At 43.1% G+C, this 12,178-nt stretch overlaps 1 protein-coding gene across 1 annotated transcript in view; it reads right to left on the bottom strand.

Annotated features, from left to right (window-relative positions):
• The window catches only part of TENM4 (teneurin transmembrane protein 4), a 756,175-nt gene that overhangs the window by 332,192 nt on the left and 411,805 nt on the right, over positions 1-12,178 (bottom strand).

Below are 12,178 nucleotides of genomic sequence, written 5' to 3'. Positions count from 1 at the left end.
AATCTACTTTTTCTCATTTTATCTCTTAACATCTTTTGAAAACATAAGCTTGTATACAGCAATAATTATACCACTTAATTTACACACACACAAGACAACATAAAGAAGGGAGAAAAAATAGAGTCATCTTAAAGCAAAGTTCCTAGATTTTCTGGAATCAAGTTATTAATCTTCAATGGATTATGATCATTTAAAAAATGCATATAATAATATCTACCAACCACTAAAATATCCTTAGGTTAAAAATCCACAAAGGAATTAAAATGCTACACTAAAAATATTTATTTAATACCCAAAAAGGTAGTTGAGTAGGAATAAGGGAATAAAAAAGACAAGGGACATATAGAAAACAAATAGCAAGGTGGAAAATATAAATATAATATCAAAATTATATTAACTATAAATGGTTTAAATGATCCAATGAAAAGGCAGATATTGTTAGACTAGATAAAGAAGATGCAAATATATGCTGTCTACAGGAAGCATAATTTTCATTGCAAGACAAACAAATTGAAAGCAAAAAAATGAGGAAGACATACTATAAAAACAGAAAACATAAAAGAGCTGGAGTGGCTACTGTAATATCAGATAAAATAGATCAAGGACAAGAAATATTTCTAGAAACAAAAAGGATATTTTATAATAACAGAGTCAATATGTCAAGAAAATACAAGGATTATAAATGAGTTTATGCCTAACAACAAAGCCTCAAAATTCAGGAATCAAAAACTGACAGAACCAAAAGAAAAACAGATAATTCAACAACAATAATTAGAGCTTTCAACACTCCACTCTCAATAATTGATAGAAAACTAGACAGAAAATCAGCAAGAATGTAGAACAACACAATAAGTGCATTAGATCTAACAGACAGCTATAGAACACTCTACCCAAGGAGTGTTCATTCTTTTCAAGAGAACATGGAACATTCTCCAGGACAGACCATATGCTAGGCATAAGACAAATATCAGTAAACTAAAAAAGATACTAAAATAATACAAGTTGTATCTATTTTCTGCATTTTAGAAATCAACAACAAAAATACATATGAGGCCTCTTCATCCCTTTCCTGTAAACATGGCCTCAGTAACCATGGGGTAGCTGGCCCTCTCCTGGGAAAGGAATACTTTAACATATATATATTTCAGAGAGGAAGGGAGAGGGAGAGAGACAGAGAGAGAAACATCAATGATGATAGAGAATCATTGATAGGTTCCCTTGCATGCCCACTACTGGGGATTGAGCCTGCAACCTGGGCATGTGCCCTTGACTGGAATCAAATGCAGGACCCTTCAGTCTACAGGCTGATGCTCTATCCACTGAGCAGAACCAGGTAGGGCAGGAATACTTTTTGAGGAAGTCAGACTGCTGTTCTCACTGATTCTCTTTTACCCTCCCTAATCAATCTCTCTCTCTCTCTCTCTCTCTCTCTCTCTCTCTCTCTCTCTCTCTCTCTTTCTCTCCCTCTCTCTCCATTCAATTAGAGTTGCAACCCCAAGTCAATGGGTGGCACCATTCCTCCTGAGAGACCTTTAAGTGGATGGACATTCAGTGTTAGAAACCATAAATAGGGAATATTCATTTACATCACCCTAAACATATAAAAGACAGCTACAATAGACACAGATCTAAAACTGGTGTTCTAAGCAATACTCAGAAGTCTAATTTATACTCAGGGATGTGCAGAACAGGGTTATTTTCTGAATTCCTAACCTGGGTCAAGTATTATGCAAATATTTTAATATATTATTCCCTTGTATCTTTTCTAAAACTCTATGAGGCAGGCATGAGTCTCATTTTATGGTTGAGAGGCTCAGAGAGGTTAAGCAAATTACTCAAAGCCACACAGGATGTGTAAGGACTGGGATATGAATTCACCAAATTTAGCTATATGGCATAGACCTTGAGTACTACATTAGAGAGAAATGTTGCTGTTACAGAGAAGAGAGTTGCAGAGAACTCAATACAAAGAAGCAAATGAAACACTTTTTTTTTTTTTTAGAAATTTAATGTTGAGCTGTTAAGTGATAGGTCAAGATTTTACTTGATTTGAACACTGAATATTTTTATGATGCCATTTTAATACAATGGGTAGAAAGGATGTATGTGAGAAGTGGCAGGGGAAAGATAGGCATTTATTATCCTCATTCTACCAATGAGAAAATCAGAGCTGAGAGACGGACCATGTAAGTGATTTGCCCAGTAACAAAGCACATTGAGAGCAAGGCAGGGTCTAGAACCCAAGCCTCTTGGACCCCAGTGCATGTCTCAAGAAACATCTATTCTGGACATCAGGGCCCAATAACTGAAGAAATGCCAGCTGTGTGTAGGCAACAGGCTCCTGACCCAAACTGAGGTCATCTGGCCACTGCTGGAGAGGTGCTAAATGCTACCCACATGGAGGAGAATAAGGCCTGTCCTCCCAGAGGGCAGAAGGTTTGGTTTTTTTGAAATATATTTATTTATCTATCTATCTTTAAAATGTCTTTATTGATTTGAGAGAGGGGAAGGGAGAGGGAGAGAGGAATAGAAACATCAATGATGAGAGAATATCATAAATAGGCTGCCTCCTGCACACCCCCTCCTGGGGATCGAGCCAGCAACCCTGGTATGTGCCCTGACTAGGAATCGAACTGTGACCTCCTGGTTCATAGGTCGATGCTTAACCACTGAGCCACATCTCCCAGGCTAGAAGGGTGTTAGAAGCCTGTGCATCTCCATTCCCATGTAGGGGCAGACAGGAAAGGGGTGTCCTCATTCCAAGAGAGCTGTGTGATGGGGGCAGGATGCCTCTACCACTCACTCTTCCACCTGTGCACCTTACACTTTCTTTCTCTCTTAAAGGATGGCCATCACCCCTAAATCTTCTCCTTTGCTTTGCCAAATCCACTTACCCTGCCTACAAGAGCAGCGAGGAGATGGCTTTGGTGGTGACTGTGCACTGAGCACTCTGCACAGGCCCGTTTTGTCCTGTTTTCACTAGTTCCGCCCCAGATCCAGTCCTGACTTGCTGTGTGGAGTTCTACCAGGCACCACTTAGCAATGCGCCCTGCCACTGGGTTTAAAACAGCAGGGGACTGGAGAGTTTTAGACCTGCAGCTCTTGCTGGGTGAATGGGGTTTTTATGAGGCCGACACAATCAGTCTTGCATACAGGGTGCTAACAATTTTTATGGCTGGCTGGGATTTGTTGGAAGCGCCAAGCTGGAACGTGATGGAGTTCCCCATTAGAGAATGTCCCCAGGAAAGAGGGCTTGCATGGTTCCCTGGTACTCAGAGGTGTCAGAGAGCTGGTTTTATGGAAAGCAATTTCCTCAGTAAAGAAAAAATATGCTCCTGAGACGGAGCGATTTGAGCACAGGGGCTCTGCCACCCTGGGTTTAACGGGCTTCCTTAGCAGGCGGTCCGGTGATTGCAAAGACAAATGGGCCCTGCTGGTTCTTGGCTGCCAGCGAACTCTCCTTCCCTTCCGTTCTTTACAAATATGCATTTTAAAAATAAAGTAAAAAGTTTGAAATAAAGAAAATGAGCTGTGAGGGCATCATCCACTCAATACTCTTGTCAACATCTTGTTATACATACACAATATTTTTGACATAGCTTGGATGTAGCTATGGTAGATTTTGTAACTTTTGTTTAAACATTTTATGAGACACATTTTGAAGTCATGAACATTGCTCTGTAGACCTCATTTTAAGGAACTTAATAAATTCCATTAGGTAGAGGACCAGAAAGTGGTAGCAATGTTTCCATATTGTTGAATATGGAAGTGGATTCAGATTTTTTAAAAAATATATTTTATTTATTTTCCACAGAGAGGAAGGGAGAGAGATAGAGAGTTAAAAACATCAATGAGAGAGAAACATCGATCAGCTGCCTCCTGCACACTCCCCACTGGGGATGTGCCTGCAACCAAGGTACATGCCCTTGACTGTAATCGAACCTGGGACCCTTGATTCCGCAGGCCGACTCTCTATCAGCTGAGCCAAACTGGTCAGGGCCATATTTTTTTTTTTTAAAAAATTATAAATAATGACACCGTGAACATCTGCGAACATAAAGCTTTGTTCATACTTCCAATGAATTCCTTGGAATAGATCTCTAGAAGAAGAATTACTGGGTCGAGAATTGTCTACTTTCAAGTGTCCTGATACATCTGACCAACCTGCTTTCTGCAAAGGTGTTCTCCGTCTACACTTGCATAGGCCCTACATGGGAATGTCTGTATCACCACACTGCTGCCAGCACCGAGGTCTGTAGTTTTCCACAGGTCTACTAATTTGCAAAGTACCAAATGTCACCTCATTGTGTTTTAATTTGCATTTTTAGATGAATGGTAAGGTTGAACTTCTTCCTCATTTGTTTATTATCTGTTTGTATTTCTTTTGTTCTATGGGAGGCTTAGTGTCTTCCTTTTATTATAGAAAGGATTACCTGTCATATTATGTTACAAAATTATTATTATTTTTTTTTTTACCTATTTGTTATTCCTGGCAAACTTTTAAGCAAAACCCAATGCTGGACATACATGGGTTTCTAGTAACTCAGATTGAGCTGTACAACAGTCACTCCGAGGATAGTCCAAGACCCTGCTTTTGGCAGCAGGGGTTTGGTGTGTTTAAGCTTTGGATAGGTATGTGAGGTGCCTAGGCTGGGCCCAGATTCAGCTGCAGGTTCCCAGACATGTATTAGATTCTTTCCACGAGCCTGACCATGTGTGTCCAGATCTTGGGGAGGTAGAGGAGATGAGTAAAACATGGCCCTTTAAGTTTTCAGCCTACTTGGAAATAAACAAGAACATCCAAGTTTGGAGTCTAAGGCAGGGGGAATAAATGCCCTTCGTTAGGGGGTACAACTCCAGCACCCGAGATTCAGGTTCTTAAATTCTGTAGAGCAGCGGTTCTCAACATGGGGGTCATGGCCCTTTGGGGTCGAACAACCCTTTCACAGGGGTCGCCTAAGACCATCGGAAAACACATATATAATTGCATATTGTTTTTGTGATTAATCAATATGCTTTAATTATGTTCAATTTGTAACAATGAAAATACATCCTGCATATCAGATATTTACATTACGATTCATAACAGTAGCAACATTACAGTTATGAAGTAGCTACAAAAATAATTTTATGGTTGGGGGTCACCACAACATGAGGAACTGTATTAAAGGGTCGCGGCATTAGGAAGGTTGAGAACCACTGCTGTAGAGCATTATGGTCAGTCCTTGAATCCAGGAATCCCAATACTTAGGCCACAGGATCATACAATGTTGTTGTTGAGGGGACATTATCAATAATCTAGTTTAACATTCCTATTTTACAGATGAGAAAACTGAGGCCCAGATACTTGACCAAGGCCTCTCAGCAAGGCAATGTCAGGGCTGGTCTGGAATCCAAGTCTCTTGCTCCCCAGTGTGGGCTTTTCCTTGAGTACCTCAACTCCAATTTCTTTATATACCGTTCTCTCCTGCCCTTCTCACCTACCTGCCTACCTCTACATGATACCTTTGATGTGCCAAGGATAAGGACATGGAGTTAGATATATAGTTCCTACATATTTTTCTCCCTAGTCTGTGGGGAGAAAATGGGTAAGTAATCAGAGGAACATAAGAGTAAGCACTTTGAGCCACTAGAGCTCAGAAATGGTTTGAGGCAATCAGGGTGGAAGCCTTCATTTGGCTATTTTCAACCCTATGTGTTCAGCTTTCCCCATCGGGCCCATCCCTGCAAGTAGGGTTTCAAGCCAAGGCCCTAAAGAAGAGAGATGGCTGTGGGACTATCACACCTACCTTCAAGACCCTTCCTGGAAAAGCTCTAAGGAAGGGGGCGCCCTAACCGGTTTGGCTCAGTGGATAGAGCGTTGGCCTGAGAATTGAAGGATCCCAGGTTCGATTCCCATCAAGGGCATGTACCTTGGTTGCGGGCATATCCCCACTAGGGGGTGTGCAGGAGGCAGCTGATCGATGTTTCTCTCTCATTGATGTTTCTAACTCTCTATCCCTCTCCCTCTCCCTTCCTCTCTGTAAAGAAAAACAATAAAATATTTTTTTTTTTTTTAAAAAAAGAAGGGGGCTAAGTGCTGGTGCTTCCTGTGACCGCCCATGTGCCAGGCAATTCCCCATTTAATCCTTGTAACAACCCTGACCCAAGGAGAGAATTTATTCTATTTACAGAGAAGGAAATTGAGGCTGAGTCTGACATACCATAGGTGCTTATCAACCCGACCTCATCTCCAAGCTCTTGAGAAATGCCAGTTTCTCACAAATATGAAGAATTCTAACTCTTTATCTTATTTTGCTGAATGAGATATAGAAGGTATAAGAGAGTGTTTACTGAGGGTTTGGCATATTCATATAAGAGAGATGCTTACAGTCCAGGCACCTGTCCCATCCATGCACTCTCCCATCCACAGTATGCCATTGGGGCCAAAAGTGGCTGCTCAGCCAAGGACTACATTTCCCAGCTCCCCCTGCATCAAGGTGGGACCATGGCCCTGGATGTCACTCATAGAATTGAACATCTTCTCAGCCCAGATGATTAGGAAGCAAGTCTGCCTTCTGCACCTTTTTCCTCCTTTTGCAGATGACTCTAAAGCTCCAGAGAATGGGAGAGCCACAAGATAGAAGGAGTTGGAATCATTCCCAGCACAAAAGAATGTTGCCTGCCCACTAGGAACACTGCATCAGACTCTCATGGACAGGATGTATTTACTTCAGCTTCTGCAATTGTGGCATTTCCTACCATAACTGGCATTATCCTAACTAATATACTTGATGTGGTATGTTTTTTGTGCCTTTCAAAGTGGACATTGGGGCATGGCAGACATTCAGGGGACACAACTCTGATGAAATGCTTCCGGGATTCTTTCTTTCATGTCTTTCCTAAGAGCAGCCACACCAGGCTGTCTCCCACCCGTTTCCGGTCTCCTGCATTCCTCATGGTGTCTCTTCAGCCCCTGTGCTCTTCCACCCTGACAACATCCTACCCTTCGTTCATGCCACCCTCCAATGTCACCCTTCGGGGAAGCTCTCCCTAGGCAGAATTTATTACTCCATGTCACTGTCGCTTTTATCAGACTTGTCCTGTTTTTATTTTTATTTTTTCTTGATGACTCCCTCCTGACCAGCCCTCCTCTACGGAGCTCTCCGGGGTAGGTGCTAGGCCCAGTGCAGCGCAGGCCTGGTGCAGACATGCTGGGGAAGTGATTGGAATCTAGCGCTTCCTCTGCAGCACCAGCTTGGAGGGACTAGTGGAGCTCGTGATGGCTGGGTGAGCAAGACCCCAAGGCCAAATCAGGCCCCTGTAAAAGGGCTGTGATCAGTTTCTGTTATCAGTCCAGGTGTGGGAGGAGGGAGCTGCTATATGCATGCCCTGTGTCTGCCATTCCTGATTAAATGCACCCTGGTCAATTACAGAGGAGGACATACTCCAAAGACTCCTCACCTCAATCAATCCCAGTCAAAGCCCAAGCCTTGACCGTGACCCTAAGCCCCACGTGATGCAACTGCTCCGTGAGTACTGCCCCTCTGGCCTCCTAACCTTTGCTCTTCTTGAGCTCACTAAGACCACCCACCGGGCCTCCTTACTCTCACTCAGACACACCAGGCACTCCCTGCCTTGGGATCTCTGTATTGGCAAGTCCTCCGCTGGGAAAATTCTTCTCCCAGTTGACTTATCCTCGCCACTTGTAATTCTTTACTCAAATATCACCTCCTCTGTTACTTTTCTAACTACTCTATTTAAAATGGTAATCTCCCACCCTGGCTGGTGTTATTCAGTGGTTAGAGCATCAGCTCAAGCACTGGGTCATGGATTTAATTCCTGGTAAAGGGCAAGTACCCTGGGTTGCAGGTTCCCAACCAATCAATGTGTCTCTCTCACACTGATGCTTCACTCTCTCTCTCCCCCTCCCTTCCTCCTTTTCTCCCTTCCACTCTCTCTAAAATAAACCAATATCTGAGAGAGGATTAACATAAATAAATAAATATATAAATAGAATTGCAACCTTCCTCCCCACTAACCTCCCTACCTTATATTCCAGTTTTCTCCCCTTCCTACTTTACTTTTCTCTATGGTCTTATTTACTACCTGACATACTCTATGGCAATCCTTTTATCTGTCCATGAGGACAGTTTTGCTATTTATATCCCTAGTGCCTAGCACAGTTCCTGGCATGCAGTAGACCATCCCTAAATATTTGTTGAAAGAATTGATAGCAAAGAAGTGAGTTTGGGCTCATGCTGTGGGCCATTTCCAATGTCATGAAAAGCTGCCCTTTGCCTCAGCATCTAACGTAACTGTTATCTCCAGGATGCCCCAGCCTAGAGGACCTTAGGAGCCATTGCCTGGCCACTCTGTTCTCTGTTCCCCACAGCTCGCGGTGAAGTAAGAGTGAACCTCTCTCTCTGTGCTGGCCTTAGCTGGCAAGGGGGCGGGGCGGCCACTGGAACTTTGGAATCCATTTATCTATTAATTTATTACCTAATTAAGGCCCACAATGACAGTGCTATTTATTCCCAAATGCCCTCAAACTAAGCCAATACAGCATAATGCACATTCTAATCAATTACAATGGTTCTCCTTAATGCCTGCCATCAGCAGCCAGTAACTGCTGCACTCACGTCCAGGGCAGGGAATTGCCTTTTCACTTCATTAGGCCCCAAATGGTCTAATTGAGCAGTGGCCACCAGGGCTCTTAGAGAGTGAGAAGCAGCCTGGTCCGGGTGCCCGGTGAGGAGTGAACAAGGCTTTTTTTGAGGGGAGAACTGCCTTTTGCTTGTCATTTGTAAACTGAGTTATAACCACAGAGAAAGTGGCCTGTGGGAGCCAAAGTGGACAAAAATGGGCATGAGAGCTTTAATGCAGCCAAGTGTTATAACTTTTCCATCCGGGAAGGTAAGGGCAGGGCAGTGGATGTACAGACAGCTCCTCAAGGTCAGTGGCCCCTCATGTGGCTTGAATCACACTCTGATAGATGGACATACTGACATACTCACACATACTGACATATGGACATACTGACATACTCGCATATACAGATAGCCTGACATGCTCGCACATACTCTGACATATAGACATACTGACATATTTGCCATGCTCTGACACATGGGCATACTGATATACTTGCTCATGCTCTGACACATGGGCATACTGACATATTCAAACATACATACTGACATACTTGGACACACACTGACATATGGACATACTGACATACATATTCGCACATACCCTGACTTATTTGGTCACACTCTGACACTGTACTTGTTTCACTGCTTCTCTCTAAAATAGCGTGGCAGGCAAACCCAAAAGTTGGGAGCCCCTTTAAGACTGAGTTCTTGTATTTCCAGGTCCTGGCAGAAGGACACAAGGAGATGTTTGTTGAACTGAACTAAAATAGAAATACCTCATTAGGCTGTTGGGAGCAAATATATATAGGAAGCTCAGCACACGGTAATGATGCTAATGATCACTAACACTTAAACACTGCTGCCTGCGGGGGCCTTCTAAGCACTTTACACGCATTGACACGTGGCATCCTCATAGCCACCACAGGAGGTAGGTACTGTTTTTATCGATAACCTTAATGGAGAATTGAAGCTGAGCTGTGATTTGAACCCAGGAAGCCTGGTTCTGAGTTTGTGGTCTAAGCCAAAACAACTGCAACTACTTTTGCTGCACTTTTGGTGCCAGGAACCACTGTGATCAAATGATGCTCCACTGCCCCTGTAGGTGCCAGGAATGCCAGTGGCTACCTCCTTCCATTTCATATGTGCGTCACCAACATATGATTCCATAAGAAAAGCCATTCAGTGTGTGTATGTATTCTGAGACATCTTTATTGTGCAACTCTCCCACAGTGCAAACGCCTATTCAATTAAAACAACAGGTAACAAAAATTGTAGTGCAGCTTCTAGTAAGGTCTGTCATGGGGAAGAACCCAAGAAAAGGAAGGAATGGATTCCATAGCATTTGAGAGTCTGCGGTGTGTCCAGCAAGGGTTTCACTGCTGGAGACACCACAGTGAATGAAAGAGACATAGCGCTTATAGTCATGCAGCTTATACGTAGTCTGGTGAGAAGATATACAATACACAGAAATGCAACAAACAACCATAAATGAATAGTCACAGTGCTATGATGGACATAAATAAACAGGACACCTTAAGAGAGGATACCAAGGCATTCGTTTAGATCAGGTTGTCAGGAAAGGCCTCTCTGAGAAGGTAACAATGAGGTTGAGACCTAAAGACTGATGGGGCCAAGAATGCCAGAAGAACATGGAAGAACATTTCAAGAATGGAAGACCGTGTGAACAAGCCAAAGGCAAGGATGAGCTCGATGTGGCCATGGAACTGCTGATGTGGCGAGGGAGGGAATGAGCCCAACTGAAACACAGACACTGGGGAGTCTTGTAGGCTCTGGATTTTGTTTTAGGAACAAGGGAAGCTACAGAGGGTTTTAAGCAGGGCCATAACCATGCTACAGTTTTTGTCTTTCAAAAATCTACTGTGCAGGAGACAGGGGGGAAACAGGGAAGAGAAAAAGCAGGACATTCCAGTAGTTCCAGGCCATGGGGACTTGACTTAAGGTTATGAGATGGAGATAAGGATGAGTTTCAGATACATTTTTTGGAGGTAGAACCAAGAGCACTGATTAGTGATTGGATATGGGAGCTGAAAGAAAGGTGGTAATCAAAACTGATATGGGTTTGTAACTTAGGCATGTGAATAGTTTTGGGGAGATACATGAGATTATGAGTTTTGTTTCAGTTATGTAAAATTTGAGAGGCTTACTATACACACCAACTAGAGATGTCAACAGATAGTTGGAGATAGAAGTTTGGAGTTTGGGAAAGGGGTCTGGGTCGAAGATAATATCTGGTTGGTATGTAAGGAGTGGAAATGAATGAGATCACCTTGAGAATTAAGGTAAGGAGGATTAAAAGGCCACACACATCATAAAATAGATACTACTCACCATGCCCAGGAAAAACTAGTTGAATGAAATTTCAGAGTTAATATCAAGAATGTGAGCAAGTCTTTGGGGGAAGCATTCAGCTGCCAGCCCCATATTGGGGTCACTGAAAGACCCCATAGTTTGGAGTTAAACACACCAGCCTTTGGATCTTTCCTTTCACGTTTACCTGTTGGGTTATCTCCCTGCAATTCATATGCTTCATCAGCAAAGGAGTGACTATAAGACTTGCCTCACAATTGTCAGAAGGTAAACGTGATATTTGCAGGTGCATATGCATTTCCTGGTACAGAGCAAATTCCCATGGGAGCAATTAGTGCCCTTAAGCTGGATGACTAGGATGATGGAGATAAATTTGTCTCTGCTCTAAGTAGGGAAGATCTCCCCTCCCCTCTGCCCCTGTCCCGGTAGATCAGTTGGCCGACTGTGGGCCACACACACACACACACTCAGAAAGTCACAGATGAACAAAAGTGGTCCAGACCTCACACCCTGTGAGGAAAGGCTGAAGGAACAGTCTGATAAAAGAAGTTGAGGCTGAAAGAGGTGGAGTGGGTGGAGAATGGGTCTCTGTTTTCATGTGTCTAAAGAGCTTGACCAGGGACAAAGAATTGGTCTTGTTTTGTATGGTTCTAAAAGGGGTGGGATCAGTGGGGTCACCTTTGGTGAGACAAACAACTAGTAGATCCCAGGAAAAATATTTGATACAAGGTGCAGATGATCTGTTTAACATGAAAACTTTGGATATGAAGGAATGGAGAAAGGTTCAATTACATGTTTATATTTGCATAAAAAACCCTGGAAGGAGACACAGAAATTAAAAAGTGATTACCTATGGGAAGGGGATAGGCATGTTGGGAATTGTTTGGGAAGGAGAGGAAAAAGGAGGGAAGTACAAATGGTATCAGATACCATTTTATCTTCTTTGACTTTTGAACCATATGAACATGTTTCATATTCAACAAGTTGAATTAGAAATATAGTGGAAGCAAACAAGCCAGCAGGCAGGAAGGGAAAAGGATGCAGAGTCAGAGCTCCCCAAACACAGCACAGGCTGCCTGGGGAGCAGGACCTGCCTCCGTGGGCTTGAGGCCTCTGTAGTCAGTCCTGTTGGGCCCTGGGCTCAGAAGGCCCTACCCTTGATTTATTTACAGCTTGGACTCTAACTCTTGCTTCCCCCCAACACTACTGGGTAACTTCTG

Source organism: Myotis daubentonii, chromosome 9 (genome assembly GCF_963259705.1).
Source record: "Myotis daubentonii chromosome 9, mMyoDau2.1, whole genome shotgun sequence".
NCBI classification, from domain to species: Eukaryota; Metazoa; Chordata; class Mammalia; order Chiroptera; family Vespertilionidae; genus Myotis; species Myotis daubentonii.
Note: the sequence above shows the minus strand (reverse complement) of the source record. Positions and strands in the feature narration are given on the sequence as shown.